The sequence below is a fragment of the Perognathus longimembris genome, chromosome 14, assembly GCF_023159225.1.
Source record: "Perognathus longimembris pacificus isolate PPM17 chromosome 14, ASM2315922v1, whole genome shotgun sequence".
Classification (NCBI taxonomy): domain Eukaryota; kingdom Metazoa; phylum Chordata; class Mammalia; order Rodentia; family Heteromyidae; genus Perognathus; species Perognathus longimembris.
In genome coordinates, this window is record NC_063174.1 from 42,982,268 (window position 1) to 43,000,812 (window position 18,545).

Consider the following 18,545-nt stretch of genomic DNA (forward strand, 5'->3'; position numbering starts at 1 on the left):
AAATCTTTAGGTTTATAGTTTGTAGCAAATTTGGTGATTTGCTTACCATTACTTCTTCTAGTACTTTTTCCAACTTTATTTCACCTTTCCTCCTCCTACAATTCGAATGATATGGATGTCAGATCTTTTGTTAAAGTTTTACAGGGCCTGAAACTGCACATTTTGAATTTATTTCTCTGTTATCCAGATTGAAAACTTCCTGTTGCTCCGCCTCCAAACTTACAAATTCTTTCCTTCATTCCTTCCATTCTGCTATTGATCTCTCTCTGTCTCTCTCTCTCTCTCTCTCTCTCTCTCTCTCACACACACACACACACACACACATACACACTTTTTTAGACCTTGGTTATTATACCTTTCCGTTACAAAACTTCTGCTTGGTTCTTTATATCGTACATTACTTTGCTGAGGCTTTATTTCTTAGGTAAAACTAGTTTTTAAAGTTCATTTTCTGTGTGTTTGTTGAAGCAATTGATGGCTTTTCAGTGACTCTTATTAATGAATCCTAATATCACTGTAATTTTCGTGTAGTCACCTATTGACCCTATCTCTATTCAGTGTGAGGTCCTTGTATAAACTTTTATTGACACTTTGACATTATGACTATTGCATTAGGAGTCTGTGAGTCTTAATGTTAAGTCTCCTGCCTTTTTCCTGATACTACTGGAGTGGAGAAGAGGGGTGTTACCTTGTTACTACCAAGTGTGGGGAGAGACAGTGTTCCTCATTACTTCTGGGTAGAGTGGAAGTTCCATTCCCCACTGGGCCTCAACTGAGAGTACCATAGATGGCATTTGGCATCCCTGGCTGGGAGGTGAACATGCCTTCTCCCTGCTCCCCATTCTGCAGGTTCACTACCCACTGGTGGGATGAAAGGCGACCTTTTCAGCCCCCCCTCCCACCCTCCCCCAGTGCTCCCTTGCAACCCAGCAAGGGTGAGAGGCTAAGCTCCCACTTGCCCTTTGCTGCTTGGACTAAGCACGTGCCATGTTCTTTGTTGCTGTTATGTTTTGTTTATTTGTTTTGTTTTTGTTGCCAGTCCTGGGGCTTGGACTCAGGGCCTGAGCACTGTCCCTGGCTTCTTTTTGCTCAAGGCTAGCACTCTACCTCTTGAGCCACAGCGCCACTTCTGGCTGGAATCGAACCCAGGGCTTCATGTATACGAGGCCAGCACTTTACCACTAGGCCATATTCCCAGCCCTGCTGTTTTGTTTTATTTGTTTGCTTCTGAGATACCCTGTTGGAGTAGAAGAACACTTATAGCCAACAACTTTTTGTCTTGTTAAAGCTCACCTAATTCTTTGGCTAGGGTGAGCGAGCAGGCTTTAGAACTTGTTCCCATGGACATTTTCAGGTTGCTGGCTTCTTCACTCAAGTTTGGAATATATAAGGTAAGGAAAAAAAATGCAGAGCCAGGAAGCACTCCAAGGAGTTTTTATTTGGGGGGTGGGGGGATGGGGGGAGGCAGAGGGTGCTGGCATTTCTTGCCAGTCTATGGTCTTTTTTTTTTTTTTTCCAGAACTTCCCTATCAATCCTTTCTATACAGACCTAGGGTTTAGTTCATAAAAGTAATAGGGAAACATTATGTCTATGTCATTGCCCCAAAGCAGATGTCCTACTCTATCACTTTTGTAATTAGAAAACAGTGAGTGTATACAGTTGTGTACCTGCATGTGAGTACGTGTGTGTGTGCCTGTGTGTGTATACATTAAGATACAGATACAGAAAGGCTCACTGTCAGGCTTGTGTTCTTGAGCTGTAGACACAGGGAGAATAAGGCACCCCCCAGCTTCAAGGGGATCCTCAAGGCGTGTAGAGCAGGTGCCTAGGGAAGGAAGGAACTATAGCACCGGGTGCCGTGGCTGTGGTGGCCATAGGCCTAAGGAAGGCCTGGTCATGTCCGCCTGTGGCCTGGAGCCATGGAGGAGGAGATACGTGGGTGCTGTCTACTGAATTTCTCACCTGTCCTCAGAGAAGAACCTGGCTTAGCAAGTCAAGACCAGGACACCATGGCGTGGGGAGTGGATGAGAGCAGCCGACACCCACAGGTTTACAGCAGCAGTTCTTCTGCCACACATAAGTCACCTGAGGAGTATTTTTTTTTTTTTTTTTTTTGCCAGTCCTGGGCCTTGGACTCAGGGCCTGAGCACTGTCCCTGGCTTCTTTTTGCTCAAGGCTAGCACTCTGCCACTTGAGCCACAGCGCCGCTTCTGGCCATTTTCTGTATATGCGGTGCTGGGGAATCGAACCCAGGGCCTCATGTATACAAGGCAAGCTCTCTCGCCACTAGGCCATATCCCCAGCCCCCTGAGGAGTATTTTTCTACCATGTGATTTTTTCTTTTAAGTATTGTTACTATAAAGGTAATATATCAAGGGGTTACAGGTTCATACATCAGGTAATGAATACATTTCTTTTTGGATAGTGTCACCCCTTCCTTTGCACCTGGGGTTTTTTGTTTTTTAAGATGCAGATTCTGAATCAACAGGTCTGGATTAGGGCTGAGGATTCTGCATTGCTATGGGTCATTGCTAACCTGACACTCTTGGCCTGTGTGCTCCGGCCTCAGGCAAAAAGCAGGGCTGACCATGTTCCAGTCAACTCGTAGGGAAAGTCACCAACCACCCATAGAAAATGAAGATAGTCAGAGCTCTGCCACACAGAAAAGGGTTGGGGACTAAAAGGCACGGTCTGCGCCATGCGCCCTTCTCTGCATTCCTCCCACTTCCTCAGGCCTTGATCACTGGCTGCCCGGCCTGCCAGGGCTCCATCAACCCAGTGACAGCACCCACAGGGTTAATGCCTTGGCTCTTGCCTGAGACAAATGTTTTGTATTGAGCACTTGCTGCTGGGAAGGAAAAGGGGGAGGGGGGAGTGAGAAAGCCCCTTTTTTATTATTCTGAGGTGCATTTTAATTTGCACAAGCGGTGCTGTGTCTGTGATGGATGACACAGAGGGAAAAATTACAGCGCAGGAAACCCAGCAAAGGGGGAAAACTTAAGGAGACCCAGCCAGGATTAAAACCAGCCTGATCAGGAGATGGTAGGCGGGGTGGTAGGCTGGGTGCCCGTGAGGGGCAGGGAGGGGAAGGGACTGAGACAGAGGGAACAGGGCAAGAGACATTTGTCTGGTAGGAGAGCACCCAAGGCACATTACTCCCACGGCCTGGCCAGGCTGGGGCCTAGGGCCTGAGCAGGCAGACACCAGGCTGAGCTAGTGTGGGTGCCTGCAGAATCTGCAGAAAGCCTCTTCTTTCTCAAAGGCAGCACTCCCACCTCTGCCTCATCCAGCTGGGAAGTGTGGGGGGGGGGGGGAAACCTCAGTCTCTTCTCCCTCTCACAAAACTCAGGAGCCCTTTGTCCGGAGCATATGTGCACCCCAGCAGCCTCCCGAGGGCACAACAGGGCAACTACTTAAGCAGCTCGCTGAAGGCCTCTCTGAAGGCTGCTGGCCATTCGTAGGTTGGAACATGGGCTCTGGAATCAGATGTCAGACCCAAGTTTGAAGCCTGAATTTTCTACTTATTGGCTGTGTGTCACCTCAGGCAAGTTACTTAAGCACTCCGGTGCTTTCATTCTCAACTAGAGATAAAATAGTGCCTGCCGGAGCTTTTGTGAAGATCAAATAGAAGAGTGAGCTCAGTCTGCCATGAAAGAAAGCAAGCCAAGCAAGACAGGACTGTGGAGTTAGGCAGGTGGTGACCCCAGCACGGTTACTGTCTGTCTGTCTGTCTCAAAGGGCAGTAAGGTGGCCTCTATGCTGGAGCTCTCGGTAGAAAACAATGATCGTCCTCCCTCCTTGACACCAAGAAATTGTTGAGAGGAGCCTGCTACAAGTGGAGAGGAGGCTAGCGCTTAGATCAGGCTGGCTCTGAGATCTATTTCCTGGAAACCCTCCCCCTCCTCTTTCTGTGGTGTGTGTGTGTGTGTGTGTGTGTGTGTGTGTGTGTGTGTGTGTGTGCGCGCGCGTGTGCTCACCCATGGGCACTGGTACCAGGGCTTGAACTCAGACTTGTTCAGCTTGTTTGCTCATGGCTTGAGTCACACCTCTCTGTCATTTTGCTGGTTAATTGGAGATGAGAGTCTCGTAGATTTTTCTGCTCCGGCTGGCTTCTAGCTGTGATCCTTCACGTCTCATCCTCCTGAGATGCAGAGATGACAGACATGAGCCACCAGTGCCCAGCTCCCCAAGAGCCTTGATAAAGCATATTCCTTCTGGGATCACCGCTCCTTCCCTCTCCACTCAACCTTGTCTCAGCGTCAGTCAGTAAGGGAACCCAGTCATCTTTTCACCGTTCTTAATTCATGCCCACTGGGAAGAGCTAGCTGATCCTGCTCTGTCCCCAAGGTGGGCACCGGGACCTAGGCTGCATGAGCTGGGGTCCTTGCTGGGACTTTTCCTGGATGCCAAGATCATGGAGGCCTGGAACTTCCAAAGTCAAGATCAGTTTTGCAGGGGCTAGGAATGTGGCTTAGTGGTAAAGTGCTTGCCTAGCATGCATGAAGCCCTAGGTTCGATTCCTCAGCACCACATAAACAGAAAAGGCCAGAAGTGATGCTGTGGTTCAAGTGGTAGAGCGCTATCCTTGAGCAAAAGAAGCTCAGGGACAGTGCTCAGTCCCTGAGTTCAAGCTCCAGGACTGACCAAAAAAAAAAAAAAAAACCCACAAAACATCAATTTTGCACTGGGTGTCGGTGGCTCACGCCTGTAATCCTAGCTACTCAGGAGACAGATCTGAGGATCGCAGTTCAAAGCCAGTCCAGGAAGGATCCATGACACTCTCACCTCCAATTAACCAGAAAACTGGAAGTGGTGCTGTGGCTTAATGTGGCAGAGCACTAGCATTGAGCTGAAGAGCTCAGGGACAGCACCCTAGCCCCGAGTTCAAGAAAGGCAAAGCAAGGTGAGAGGGAGGGACTTCTGACTTCCACCGAGCACCCAGCTCCTAGCCCCACCTGTGGTGGACTTCTCCATGATGCCAGCCATGCCTCTCTTATCTCACAGACAGTGTGTGCCTCTGCTTCAACCACACATGCCCCCCCCCACGCCCCGGTAAAAACAGTGACCCAGGAAAGGGGCCCAGGAAGTGTTGTGCCACTTCTGCAGATCTTCTCTGTTAGCACACAGAACCCATGAAACCACCAATCCCCATGACAGATAGGTGCCACCTTTCATGCCACACCGGAGCCCCCGCCTCCCAGAAGCCCCCAGGGCTGGGCAGCCTGGTCTGGGATGGTGTGGGCAGGACTGTACCCTTGTACCATCCCTGCAGCCCCAGCTCAGCTCTGGAGAGGGGCAGGAAGACCTTGCTTGTGCGGGGCTAACCTAGGCACTGCCTGGGTGAGCTAACTACCATAGCTGCAATCCCTCTCTCCATGGAGATATAAAGACAAAACTCTTAACATAGTCCCTGCACCATAATGAGGCCTTAGTATTGGTGCTAAGTACTATCCTCACCTCCACGGCAGTATTTTAAGTCTCCTCTTCTGGCTGGGTCTTTGCCACTGTTTGTGAAGGTCAGCCACAGCTTCAAAAATCTCATTTCTCACTCTTTTTTGCATTAATCTCCATCCCAGGAGCTTTTGTTCCTCTCTTGATAGGCTCTGCTTTTGCTTTTCAGCATTCATTTCCATATTTGCAGCCACATCCTTTCCTGAACACCTTCCTTCCTTCCTTCCTTCCTTCCTTCCTTCCTTCCTTCCTTCCTTCCTTCCTTCCTTCCTTTCCTTCTCTCTCTCTCTCCCTCCCTCCCTCCCCCCCTCTCTTTCTTTCTTTTTTTTTCTTGCACTGGTTCTGGGGCTTGAATTCAGGGCCTGGGCACTGTCCCTGACCTTTTCTGCTCAGCACTAGTGCTCTACCACTTGAGCCATAGCTCCACTTCCAGGGGAGTAGAGTACTTAGTTGGAGATAAGTCTCATGGACTTTCTTGCCTGGGCTGGCTTTGAACCATGATCCTCAGATCTCAGCCTCCTGAGTAGGTAGGATTGTGGGCATGAGCCACCAGTGCCTGGCTTGACATACCTTTCTGTCAAAAATTTACCAGTCCTTCTGGATAGTTTCAGTGACCTTCCTCCCTCCACATTAGTCAGGAAGCTGTGGGGCACACCTGGAAGTCAACTAGCTGGCCCCACCTGTTTCTCAGTCCTGGGGCCACGTGTGGCTAATCTGGCCGCCTCTAGGATTGGTCCCCAACTCTTCCAAGATAGGTACACCTACACCCCTCCCCTTCCTGCCGATCTGATTGGCTCTTGTGCCTTATATTAGTTACATGTGTTCCCCTCAGTAAACAAGATCTTGCACTGACTTGACTCCCAGATGCATCTGATTGTCCTCCGGTGAGGGAGGGCTGGGTGCGGGCGGTCTGCCAACCCTTTCCTTTCTTGGCTAGTCTGGTGGGGGCGTGCCTTCCCTGTCTCTCCTGCGGGCGGAGGTGTGGAGGGGGGCTAAAAACCCCAACAGGAAGCTACCATAATAAACTTCCCCATTTTTTTTTTTTTAGCAGTTTAGACAGGAGATGTCTGGTCTCCCTCACAGCACAGGCCACAGTGGTGGTCGCTCCTCCATGTTACCCTTGGAGGGAGATACTGACAATGAGGTTCTTCTACCTCCAGGGTGGCCCATGGCCATTGCCCCATTCTTGAGATGAGTAGAAGCCATGCAATGTGCTGTCCATCCCTGGCTCATGACTAGTTCAGGGACAAGGCTGGTCTCACATGAGCCAATGAGAAGCCAGGAGGCTTCCTTAGGACTCTGGGAAAGTAATGTCTTCGTTTAGCCAAGAGCCATACACAGCTCATCAGCTCAAGAGCAAGAGGCACACAACTTCCCAGCAGGCATTGCGTTTAGCATCCTGAGACTTTCAGCGCAAATTGTTGCTAAGTGGGCAGTTTAAACCATAGAAATTAATTCTCACAGTTGTCCAAACCAGACAGATGAAGGCTTACTGTCAGCGAGGCTCAGTGGGGGAGAGAAGAGTCTGCTTTCTTTCTTTCTTTTTCTTTTTTTTTTGGCCAGTCCTGGGGCTTGGATTCAGGGCCTGAGCACTGTCCCTGGCTTCTTTTTGCTCAAGGCTAGCACTCTGCCACTTGAGCCACAGCGCCACTTCTGGCTGTTTTCTAGATATGTGGTGCTGGAGAATCGAACCCAGGGCTTCATGTATATGAGGCGAGCTCTCTTGCCACTAGGCCATATTCCCAGCCCTGAGAGTCTGCTTTCTTGCCTCTTCTTCTACTTGTTCCAGGCCATCCTGGGTTCGTGGCAATGTCATTCCTGTCTCAGCCTCTGTCTTCTCATAGCTTTCTCCTCAGTGCTCTACTCACATTGTTGCCTCTGCTATGGGTGATAAGGACACTTGTCATGGCATCTAGAGCTTACTAGTCAACCCAGGATGATTTTATCTCAAGATTCTTAATTACCCATGCAAAAATCCTCCATAGAAACAAGGACATGGTCTCAAGTTTCAGGGCATGGACATGCCTTTTTGATCATCATTGAGCTCACTTTAAGCATATCGTAATCATAAGGATGGCACTAAAGTGAGAGAGGGCAATGCCAAAAAATGTCAAAGAAACAAAGCCAGGGCCTTGATCCTTCTGTACCTGAAGCTAACTCTATCTGCCTTCGTTGTCCAAAGCAGGCTTTCTGTTTCTTGTCATCCCTACCAGCCTTGAGCATCTGTGTGTGTTCCCATCCTTTAGAGGCCTTTCTTGATACTTACAGGACTTCCCCTGCAAGGTAGACTTCAGGTCTTCAGATCTTGGGGGCACCCTTCGTGCAGTACACACTAGCGTCTGGTGAAAATTCTGCCCTTTGTGTACCTTCCTTGTCTGTGTCACCCCCGTTTACATTACACCCCATATATTTCATCGCTCGCCATGAGCACCACCTTCACGGAAGCTGTCAATGTGATGGGCATCTCCTCCTGCTGATCACACCTACAGAGCAGCCCCGGGCCCACCCCTTCGTCCCTCCAGTTTGTGGCCTTCATCCATCACACCTGAGTTTATAGCCGTGCCGCTGAGCCCCATCCCACGACAGTCCCTGTCCGTGCCAATTGAAATTAATTGTGCCAGTCAGATTTCATCAGACACTGAATCAAAGGGCTTTTCTAAAAATCAAAAAGCACTAAATCTTCAGCTGGACCCTCTTCCCACTAATATTACAAATTAGTTAGAATAAAAACAGCATTGTGGTTTCCCGGCATGACTTCTGTGTAAACCTGCCAGTTGAGTTTATGGCTCAGGTCTCTGTTGCCCTCCAGCTGCTTCCTGGATTTTCTACTCATAAAATTTATCGTAAATTTTTAATCATAAAATTTGTTCTATGGCTTGCCTACAAACGGAACTTATGGCTTCCCTGGGGGGAAATTGCTGGAATCGCTTTTCTTCCTGTTTTTCAAGTCCAGTTCTGAGTTTTCCCCTCTTCAGCCGTCTCTCGTGGTCCACCCTCTGCTTGCTGAAAGCGCACGTCAAGAGTTCTTTAAGTTCATTAGCTAATTCTGGCAAGGCCTTTCCGTGCTGTGCCGCCACAGGACTCGGTGATTGATGTGTCTCGCTAGCGTTTAATTTTTCTAAGTGACCCTTTACTTGTTTTTTTATGATGACTTACTAATTGCACGTATTTCTTAACTTTGTTTTTCTTATTAAAGATGGGTTTTAATAGCTAGTTCATTTCCCAGCCACTTACAGACCCTGATGGATTTCACAGCCCTCCTAGGCATTGAGAAATAGGTTACCTTTCGTACTAATGTTTTCTGGTCCCTGACCTGATGAGTCTGACTCTGGACTGAGAGGTGAAGTGCCTGGTTCAAGGATGGCTTCTGTTCACGTGTCTGCTGTAGGTTGAACTTGAACTTCCCATGTCTTCCTTTCCTTATCCATAGCAGGAGGGTGACAGAACTCCCCTATGACCTCATGGTGAGGTCTTAGAAAAATAATTCAGGCTCAGGGTCCAGGCCACAGTACATGCTCAGTTAACATCAGCTCTATTTGCTTTCCAGAAAGGTCTTTTTCATCCAGATATTATTCATCATTCATTCATTTCTGAGACTTTCTTTCTTTTTTTTTTTTTTTTTTTTTTTTGCCAGTCCTGGGCCTTGGACTCAGGGCCTGAGCACTGTCCCTGGCTTCTTCCCGCTCAAGGCTAGAACTCTGCCACTTGAGCCACAGCGCCGCTTCTGGCTGTTTTCTGCATATGTGGTGCTGGGGAATCGAACCTAGGGCCTCGTGTATCCGAGGCAGGCACTCTTGCCACTAGGCTATATCCCCAGCCCCTCTTTCTTTTGTTGGTCATGGGCCTGGGCTCAAGGCTAGTGCTCTACCAATTTGAGCCATAGAGTCACTTCCAGTTTTCTGGTGGCTAATTGGAGATAAGAGTCTCACTGACCTTCCTGCTCAGGCTGGCTTTGATCCTCAGATCTCAGCCTCCTGAGTAGCCAGGGTTACAGTCATGAGCCACTGGCACTGCTTTCCTGAGACTTTCTGTGCTTGCTTGTTTAAATTATCATTGTACAAGGGAGGTGTCACTAAACAAAGCAATATATTAATACAATGCATCTTGATCTGTGTAACTGCATTCAACAATCCCATCTCCCTTCCTTCCACCCCTTCTCTTACATTTCTTACTTTTGTGGTATGTACAAAGAATTATTGACCGCTTTCTTCCCCTCCCCCCTTCATTCATCTATTCCTCTCCCTTTGGCCGTACCTCTCCCTTGCAAGTAGCCATTCCTTGGTGCTTATTTTGTTGGACTTTGACTTAGACTTTCTTTAAAAAATTTGTACTATTTTAGCTCACCATAGCATCTATTATAATTCAGTTAACCCATCTGGAATTTGCATACCACCCAGCAGGTTTACTTATAGATTTATAGACTCATTTTGTCTGCCACTAATGAGAGAAACCATGCAACCTTTGCTCCCCTGGGTCTGGCTAACTTTGTTTAATATAACCCTTTCCAAGTCTTTCTACTTCCTTGAGAATGGCACAATATCATTCTTTCTAATGGCTGTATTGATAGCATTGTCTTACCTGGTGCCTGTCCCAGGGACCCCTCACCTGGTGAGAGCCACCAAGCATACAGCTGCCTAGAATTCCAGTGCAGTGTCTGTGTCTCAGCTCTGACTCTTGCCTGAGACGCCATAAGCAGCCCCCAAAGGAGAGTCTCAGCACTCTCAGAAGTGATTGGACCCTGGGCCTTTCCTGTCTAGTGTAGTGTGCTCTCTCATCTCTGGGGAAGAGCAACTCTCCTCGAAGCTACCTGAGACCTGGCATTCCCCTTTAAGGATGGCTTTCACCACTTCCAGTACAGCCAATGTCTCATCCCACAGTTGATAGCCACATATCATGATCCAGTTACACAGAAGGTTCTGGAAACTCCAAGGACCAAGCCCACCATGGAGAGGCTGAGAAAATTCTCTAATGGAAGTCAAAGTTCCAGCAAAACCTTGTAAATGGTCAGAAATGAATCCAAGGAGAAGTAAGCCAAGTGGAGAAAGAGAGTACCCTGTGTGGATGGGATATCTGGAACTGTGGCAAAGATGTGAGAACAAGCATGAAGTGGACTGAGAACCCCAAGGAGTCTGAGGTCAGGACTGTGACTTTGAGGTTGGTAGAGGACATGGGTGGGCCTGTGAGCCATGGCTGGGGTCACAGTCACTGCCTGATGTTTTGGGGGAGATCAGCCAGGCTGCACAGCACAGAGAGGAGCTTTGAATGGACCTGGGCCTCAGTCAAGAAGAAAGCTCCTCACATGGGAAGGAGTAGGGAGCAGGAGGAGCATTTGCTGGACAGCAGCTGGCCTGGAGCTTTGGATAGGGTCTTGTTCCAGGACAGCCTTGGTCCAAGATCAAGGCACAACTCAAACAGCCCCAACACACTGAGGTAGCCAGGGAAACAGTGCTGTGGAGCACTGTACACATGCAAAAGCCCTCACAAATACTACCACTGTGTTAAGGATGGGGGAAAGGCTCAGCCTTTACCCTCCTGTCAGTGTGGAAGCCAAGGATGAGGATTGAGGAGGGATACGGGTGAGCTAGGCTCAAAGCGAGCCTTCTAGGAAAGAGTCCCTTCATTCCAAAAGACTTCTAGCAATTGTGATGGTAAAAAGCCAAGAATAGCTGGGCACTGGTGGCTCATGCCTATAATCCTAGTCACTCAGGCTGAGCTCTGAGGATCAAGGTTCAAAGCCAATCCAAGTAGGAAAGTCTATGAGGCTCTGATCTCCACTTAACTACCAAAAAAGCAAGAAGTAGAGCTATGGCTCAAGTAGAAAAATAAAACCAACCAAAATGAAACAACAAAAAACCAGGAACCATGCCCAGGCCCTGAGTTCAAATCCCAACACACATATACACCCCAAGCATACAGTTCTGTCCAGAAGTTCTGGACACACCCACAGAGATGGATTCTTGGCTTTCTACTCCATGGTACCAAGGACCTGTCTTGCTTTTACTACCAGACCGGAGCTCAATTGAGATGCCCTCCCCCTCCCCCCAATAGCAGTTGCATTTTCTCCTGGCCCCCGTGTCTTCCAGGTGCTGATAATCTCTTGCATTTCAGGATACAGGAAGAACCATCCAGTGGGATGATTGTCCCAGGCAGGGGGACCCCAAAGACCCCTTGGCTGGGTCTTCATTCCTCTACCAGGCTCCATGTTCTTGTACACTTACTGTTTTCTTGGTATCGTCCCAACCTTGATCAGTCTGAGTAAATGCAGCAAACCTGGTTTTCTCTGTCTCTGAATTCTTCCACTCCATAAGACAGGAGCGAGGCCACCTTCCTCAAGTCCTTTCAAAAAGTTCTTCCTTGCTCATGAACACAAGTGTTCTGATCAGATGGTTTTGCTCATTTCCCTAACCTGGTTCAGAATGACGTCCTTGAGTCTGTGGTTCACTTTGGCCAGTTTTCATTACAGCAAGAAACAAAAACAAATCAACCTCCCACACTCCCAGGTCTTCTGTCTGAGTTACTGCCAATGATCAGTCTCTGTCCTTGGTGCTTAAAAGCAGCGCAGGAAGCTGACGTTAGTCTCACTCATTTACAGATGGAAAACAGGGCTGGCTGGGCAAGCAGCCACACGAAGCCTATGCTAGGGACAGCACTAGAGCAGCCTCCATAGTCTCCAGCACGGAGTTCCGTGTGTGTGTGTGTGTGTGTGTGTGTGTGTGTGTGTGTGTGTGTGTCCTTGTGTATGCACGTGCCCACTGTAACGGGGGCTTGAATTCAGAGTGCAGCACTCTTATTTGGCTCTGTTGCTTAACGCTAGCACTCTCTACCACTTACGCATCTTTTGCTGGCTAATTAGGAGATAAGAGTCTCATGAGTTCATCTGTTGAAGCTGGCTTCAGATTTTGATTATCTGGTCTCAGCTTCCTGAGTAGCTAGGATTACAGGTGTGAGCCACCAGTGCTGACAAGTTCCATTCTTGGTGTTAAGGATGTCCCAGCTCCTAGATCTTTACCTCTAAGTCTTTAAGCTGGGAATAATTCTAGCACAAAGACATGATTTTGAACTCCTAAGCTCCCTGGGAGTGCATTTTAGGGCATCTATCACTCAAGGCACTGATTTGGGGTGAAATCTGGAGTCTTCTCTCCCTTGGATGCATTCTAGGAATTTAAAAACACCCCAATGCCCAGGGCTTAGACCAGGTTTCTTCAACTGGTCACTGACCTTGAACTGAGCCAGTGAACAGTTGCAGATGGAAACGAATGAATTCAATCAGTAATTCTCGGCTTGCGGCTTTTGTCAAAACCACACAGCTCATCTGACCTCAAATTGCTGGCCTCCCCTGCTTTCAGGCCCATCAGACTGGGAGAGTGTTAGAAGAACATATATATGGAGCAATCTACCAGCTGCTGCTGCTGGAACCCCTTGAGTGGCCCTGCTCCTCCAAGTTCTGCTGTCTCATCTCATCATGCAGAGGCTCCCTGGTACCTAGATGTCTCCCTCCCCATGAAGAGATTTCCCCCGCCGCCCCACCCCCCCGCAGAGGTCTCTAGAAATTTGGTGCTAACAAGAAGAAATGACTTCAATAAATAGAAGACATTAAGTGATGTGGCCTCAGATAAACAGGGTCGGGTTATAAAATGAAAGGACAAGGGGCAAGACAGTTAATTAACTTGAATGTCTGTGTCACTCATTTAATAAAGCCCATCAGCAGGAAGAGGTGAGTTTTACCCTGCAGCTAGCTGCTTCAGCCAAGAGGCAATGTGAAAAACCTACTCTCCATCCATCAGCCTCTTTAATGACCATGGGAAGGTGGCCCAATGGCTGAGTTTCCCACTGTGAAAAATAAAGGTTCTAAGATGACCTAGTTTGTGACAAAGTGGTGGGATTAGATTCAAAGTAGCTACCCAATACATGGTAATTATGACCCATCCTGTAGCACCCTCCTTGATGCGCTGCTGCCGGTACAATTGTACTCACTAGCGAGTTCTCACCGTGGCTGGCAGGATGCTTTGATGCTTTCTATTGGTTAACAGCAACTACAGCCATCTCCAGACCATTTTGTAGCTTAATGATCTCCCCATTGTCTGTACTGGAAGTTCCACTGGCCTTTCCTTATTAGCCTCACCTCCCACATCCCACAGCTACGAAGCCCCTTAGCTTTGTACCTCGCTGGGTTCTAAGATTCCAAAGAAACCTGGTGATTCCTTGTTGTGCCTGACTGGTGGCTGGCATTGTCATGCTTGGTGGATGGATGTAGTGATCTAAATGAGTACATTACTACAAAATCTTTTAATTATTTTGGCAATGAATAATAATAAATTAAAATAAATTAATAACATAATAAAGTAAATATAAGTTAAACACATAGAAGATGTACGAGAACTCTGGTTTCCATATTTGAATTTAAGCTCAACTATAAAGTAGAATATGGGGCTGGGGATATAGCCTAGTGGCAAGAGTGCCTGCCTCGGATACACGAGGCCCTAGGTTCGATTCCCCAGCACCACATATACAGAAAACGGCCAGAAGTGGCGCTGTGGCTCAAGCGGCAGAGTGCTAGCCTTGAGCAGGAAGAAGCCAGGGACAGTGCTCAGGCCCTGAGTCCAAGGCCCAGGACTGGCCAAAAAAAAAAATAAATAAAATAAAATAAAGTAGAATATATTTTTTAACTATTTTTTTGGAGTGCTAAGGATTCAACTCAGGTTTCATACACATTAGGCAACTGCTCTCTACTGAGCTACGTTCCCAGCGTCTTGATTCCAATTGAATCAGTACATTCTTCCTTCTTCCCTCCTTCCCTCTCACCTTCCCTCCCTTCCTCTCTCCCTTTCCTGCCTGGTTCCTCAGTCTAAGTCTCCCTGTCCTCAGATGTGATGCTACTTTAATGACATAGCCACAGGGGGACCTTGTGAGAGCGGAGGAGATGAAGCCCCTGGCCCAGGGCTTTTCCTCTTGGATGTTTAGTTGACTACAGGTCCTTTCTCTTGTCTGACCCTGACTTACATGAACACAGCGGTTTCTGCAGAGCCAAGACTAAGGAGAGGCAAACAAGATAACCAGAACATGACATTTAAAGAGGTACTCATTATTATCAGGACTCTGCAAGGGCAATCAAGTTCCTGAGAGCAAGTTCCTTCTTACAACATGCATCCTAAATACTTTGCTATAGGATTCTAGTCCCCAGCCATCCTGGGCTTTAGGATAACCTTTTTATATGTCTTCACCTTATGCCCAATTGCCTGTTGATAATATATAGTCCATTTATGCTGCTATAACAAAATACCTGAGACTAGATACTTTATAAAGAATAAAAATGGACCGGAAGTCATGCTGTGGTTCAAGTGGTAGAGTGCTAACCTTGAGCAAAAGCTGCTCAGGGATAGTGCCCAGGCCCAGAGTTCAGGTCTTAGGACTGGCAGAGAAGAAGAAGAAGAAGAAGAAGAAGAAGAAGAAGAAGAAGAAGAAGAAGAAGAAGAAGAAGAAGAAGAAGAAGAAGAAGAAGAAGAAGAAGAAGAAGGAGGAGGAGGAGGGGAGGGGGAGGGGGAAGGGGAGGGGGAGGAGGAGGAGGAGGAGGAATGTATTTCTCACACTTATGGAGGCTAGGAAGTTCAAAACTAAGCTGTCTGCAGGTTTGATCCACTCTCTGCTTCCGAGGGAGAGCCTTGAACATCACATCCTCCTCAGGGAAGAAAGCTGTGTACTCCCATGGCAGAAGGTGGAAGGGCAAAGGGGCAAATTCTCTCCAGCAAGCCCTTTCAGAAGAGGACCTAACCTCATACATGAAGGTGGAGCCTTCCTGACTCAGTCACTTCCCCAAGGCCTCACCCCTCAATACTGTCAACTAACATGTGAGGGGATTGAGGGACAAAACATTCACATACAACAAGCAGCATCCGTGAGATGAGTCCACACTAGATTCTCAGCACTGCAATTTGCAAATCCAGTCAAGACAATGGGAGATATATATATATATATATATATATATATATATATATATACACATACATATATATATACATATATATATTTGTTGTTTGGTTGTGGGATTTGAACTCAGTGCCTGGGTGCTGTCCTTGAGCTTTTTCACTCAAGGCTAGCGCTCTACCACTTTGAGCCACAGTGCCACTTCTGGTTTTCTGGTGTTAATTGGAGATAAGGGTCTCATGGACTTTCCTGTGTGTGTGGGGGGGAGGGGTGCTGGCTTCAGACCACGATCCTCAGATCTCAGCCTCTTGAGTAGCTAGGATGAGCCACATGTGCCTGGATCATGAATTTTTAAAAAAAACACAAAAACAAGTCATATAAAGTTGGTTTGAAGAAAATAGGGTGCATATGGCACTAAGTTGTGGCCACGGTTGTGTATTGCAATGGCTATAGTCTGGAAGATTCTATGTTGGTAGAAAGAGGCTGAGTTGGAAGGCAGGTCCTACAGATAGACACTCTCCTCCTCTGTTCCCCAAATACTGTCAGCCACCCTTACATATCACAGTGTTTATGATGACCACTGTCACTGTGCAAGGCCGTCCCAATCTTTCCGACAGGTGAAACTCCATCTAGGATGGAAACTCCGTCTGACACTGTAGACTGAGACACAGGGTGGGGATGGATACCAAACCAAGACAAGATGTCATCCTTCTTACATCTTTCCCAAGTGTTCCCAGGGCCTCTAGTACTCTTGCTGGTACTTGATGCCTACCCCAAAGGGCCACTGAATATGTTCAGGCTCACCAGGGCCCAGTACACTATGCAAGTTAGAAATGACAGAGACAGAAGAGAGGAGGGAGGAGAGAAAGGAAGGCAGGGGTGGGGGGAGGGGAGAGGCTGGAGGAGAAAGAAGAAAGCAAAGTGAGAGAAAAGCATTTGTAAAATTAAAAGGCAAGGCCCCGTCTGATGGCGTTGGGCGAGGAGAGCGTGTTACAGGCAGGAGTAATTGGTAATCGGAGCTGAAGTGAGGAAGGGATGATTTATGGGAGAACGCAGACAGGGGTGGAATAATTTTTGGAGCAGAACGGGGAACTTACTGAATGCCTGAAACTCAGCTACTTATCCACTCGTTCTTGTGATGAATTAGCTCTTGTTTAAAGTAACCGCAGCTCCATTTTTCATTCTGATTACTACACTTGATATCTTTCTCTCCCTCTGTTTCCTTCTGACCACTGCCCCCTTACCAGGTTCTGGGTGCAGAGACACTGGGTTTGTAAAAACTCGCCCCTCCATCTTCTCCACCTCCCCCCTACGCCTGCCCCAACCCCAAAGTCACATTAGCTCTGCATAGCGAGGCCTAAAATCCAGACGCTTGATCTATCCCAAAGATTAAGAATGTGCAGAATTAGCAGAGACTTTGGCTGCAAGACTGGCCTACTTATGCATCCTTAGTGATTGCAATTTCTGTGCCCATCTGATGTCGAAGTCTCTTCAGAAAACACACCCTTTCCTACCTGGAGCAGCGTTCCTTCTGGAGATGGAAAGGCCTTTGTGGAACCAGCAGCCTGAAATGAGAGATAAACTCAAGGTACACAGTGTTCTACATCTTGTCACACTCCTGGCCAACACTAACAAAAATATATATTAACTTTAAATTTATATTGCACAGGAGGGGAGCTATTTTACACTCAAGTTTAAATACAGCAAAATCATGCCCTTTCGTTACTTTAAAATTTTATTCAAAATACAGTCTTCAAAAAAATAAAGCTCCCATTTGACTCTTATTCTATGCCAGTTTCTAGTTTTTAAAAAAGAATAATGAAAAAGTAATTAAGAGGTGAAGAGAAAAAGTAATTAAGGGCAGAGATGAGGAGGATTTTTTTTTTCCAGTCCTGGGGCTTGAACTCAGGGCCTGAGCACTGTCCCAGGCTTCTTTTTGCTCAAGGCTAGCACTCTACCTCTTGAGCCACAGTGCCACTTCTGGCCTTTTCTGTTTATGTGCTGTTAAGGAATTAAACCCAGGACTTCATGCATACTGGCAAGCACTCTACCCCTAAGCCACATTCCCAGCCCTGATCATGGTTTGTTTGAGGCCAGCTCAAGGAAAAAGTTAGCAAGACCCCATCTCAATCAATAAGCCTGGTATGGTGGCCCCTACGTGTTATCTCAGGTATGTGTGAGGCCACAGGTAGGAGGATGGCAGTCTGAGGCAACCCAGGTAAACACTTGAGCGCCTACCTGAAAAATACCTAAAGCAAATAGTGAAGGGGGAAGGGGAGGAGGGGCATGCTTGTGATAGAGAACTTTCCTAGCAATTATGACGCCTTAAGTTTAAAAAAAAAAAAGAAGCGGGGCGGTATAGTTCAGGGGCAGGATATTTGCCTAGCCTGGCTTTAATCCTCAATCCTGCCCAAAAAAAAGTGATTAAAAACCAATTTAAATATTTATACCAGTTATTTATGAAGATAACAAAGGAAAAAATAATGCTCAGGGGAAAGTTCTAAGATACTCTTGGCTGGGGCTCAGATGGTACCCATGCCCACCCCTCAGGCTTGGCCTGCTCTTTTTCTCCTGCCTCTGTCTGGCCTTGGGACTGCCCTAATCTCTGTGCCTTGGCTGGATGCTGGCTCCCTCCTGGACTTCCCCTGAGCCTTTGGTGAGGTCCTTTTAATACGAAGGCCTCCTGACCACACCCATCACTTAGTCCAGGCCCCAGACGCTTCTCAGCTACTCCCCCCCCCGCCCCCCAGTCCTCACCTCCAGCTGCTGTCACCTCTGACTCCTGTTTGCATCTTTCAAGTTAGATTCCTGGAGCTCTAACCCCTCTCAAGCTCGTGATGGTCTGTCAACATTTTGTTCACCATCTCATCTCTACTCTCTTGGCTCTGGTTCTCTCCCTCCCCCTCTCCCTCCTCATCCTCTTCCCCTCCCTCTTTACCCCCTTTGGCCTTGGAGAGAGAGGCAGGAAAGGAACGGAGAGTGGTTTTTGTTAATAGTTATGCTCTGGCATGGCAGAGAAAAGCTCTGGATTTTGGAATTAGGACACAGGATCCAGTTTCTTGCTGAGAACTGCTCTTAGGTAAGGAATTTCCCAGTCTGGGCCTAGGCACTCTTCTGTGTGGATAAAGAGGTAGAATAGCTTGCCCTTGAGAGCCTTTCCCTGTGTGGTTAG